The sequence below is a fragment of the Pundamilia nyererei genome, unplaced genomic scaffold (genome assembly GCF_000239375.1).
Source record: "Pundamilia nyererei isolate P.nyererei 1_Seehausen unplaced genomic scaffold, PunNye1.0 scaffold00228, whole genome shotgun sequence".
NCBI lineage: Eukaryota > Metazoa > Chordata > Actinopteri > Cichliformes > Cichlidae > Pundamilia > Pundamilia nyererei.
Genome location: NW_005187629.1, coordinates 489,753 through 491,835, shown reverse-complemented (window position 1 = coordinate 491,835; position 2,083 = coordinate 489,753).

Genomic DNA, 2,083 nt, shown 5'->3' with positions numbered 1-2,083 from the left:
ATTATTCTCCAATGAGCAGTAAAGGAAAACATTCAGAGTGGACATTCCAGTAAATCTATCCAAAGATCAGACGGCAATGATCAGAGAAACTGCAAAATCACAAGAGGTCTCAGACTCAACAGACTTCAGTTAGCATGCCACATGTTTAAGTTCTGACTGAACAGGTATGATGTGTTTGGAAGGCCTGCCACTTCTCTCTACAAAGCACAAAGTTGCATTTGAACAAAGGACCAAACGTCTGCAACGATGTTGTTTGGACAGCTCACACCAAAGTTTGTCCGTGATGCACGGCTGCATGTTTGGAGGAAACCAAACAGCACGTCAGCAGAAACACCTTAAACCAATACCGTGCACACAGATGATGATTTGGACTTGTTTTGCAGCACCTGGGCACCATGCAGTCGCTGAGTCAATCATGAACTCCTCTGCAAAGCACTTAAGAGGGAAATATAAAGACATGGCTCTGTGAGCTGCAGCGTGGCTGAAACGACATCATGTAATAGGATGTAAATCCCAGGCACACAAATCTACAAGAGAATGTCTAAAGAAAAGAAAAGCAACAAGGTGCAATGGCCCAGTCAGCCCAGTTGAAATGTGGTGGTGGGTCGTCAGCAGAGCAGTGGAAAAACTAATTGTGACAACAAGCATCTTGATGGAACGAGTTTAAAAGCTCAGCATAATGCTTCTCATCTGCCTCCCTGCTTCCTCTGTCACAGCCAGCCGCTGACTGAGTTCCTGCTATAGCAGAAAACTACAAACCAGGCTATTATGGCTGACATGTTGTCATCACTGTCTTGTCCTGTCCGGACAAACAAAGACGGATGTGGCTGAAGGGCTCAGTGGTGTCGAGACACCAGCAGTGTCCTGTCTCTCTCAGCAGGGCCTCAGGATGCAGCAGAAGAGCAGGAGCTACATTCAGTCCTATTCACAGCCTGTTAATGTTCAACCACAGACAGGAACTGATGCAGTGTTTCTGCCGGGGAACGATACTGTACCCGTTTCATTTGTGTGCTCATCACTGGGTAATCCGAGTGGACAGAAGATCTGAACAGGATCAGTGTTTTATTCTATTTGACAAACACAAATCAAAATCGGGTGTTTCTGTGTTCACAATTCATCACTTTGGCCAAAAACCAAAGCGCGACAGTCTCATACACACTGGCAATATAGAGCATCCAGAGCAGGTCGGACAGGCTCCTGTCTCCTCACAGAATCCTGCTAGTTTATTTAATCAACTGAAGTCTGATCTGTTTACTAAAGTCATCATTTATTTTCAAGTTAAATAGGAAATTTTACAAAAACTATTGAGACCATTATGATTACTAATGAAATGATAACTTTATGGTACCGGACCAAATCGCTAGATCTTTAGATATCATTGTGCATCAATAGAATTTTATGAACCAGGAAATAATAAATAAAATAGGCTGTAATCACAAGCAGGTAATTGTTTTGATTTTCCAGGCACAAGTGAAAAACCCTCTGTTTAAAGAGCTCACCGAAACATTAAAGCTTTTCTGAAAAAGTCAGCATCATACTGTAATACTGTAATAATCCTTTGGTACTAACCCTGTGAAACAGAAGCATGAACCGTCTGTAATGAAGGTCAGGAAGCTCTCTGCAGGTGAAAGAATGATTACGAGGTTTACATACATCCTGAATAAATGTGTCACGGGTCTCATACACTAAACCGACACAGCACATTTTCCGCACATGCCGCATGTGCCGGTGCTACGCTATAAAACTGCAGGTATCCATCTCCAAGGTGATAGTCAGTACACCCAGCCTCCGCACGGCCGGTAGCTCCATACGATCTGTCAGCCCCGACTGCTCCTTCTTTCTTCTGTCGGAGGTGATTTGTCCATCGTGTAGAACCAGATACCATTTCTGATGATATTTAGATATCGATGATTTACAGAGAACAGTTCACGTCTGCAGTTACGTAGACTGTCGTGTTATTACTGTCGGCCTGAGCAAGAGCTGGATTTCATTGCTCTGTTTAGTTTTGGAGTTTAGTTTCTTTGTGGCTCTGATGATAGTGTTGATCACTAAAAACTTAATGTATTTACTGTGTGTGTGTGTG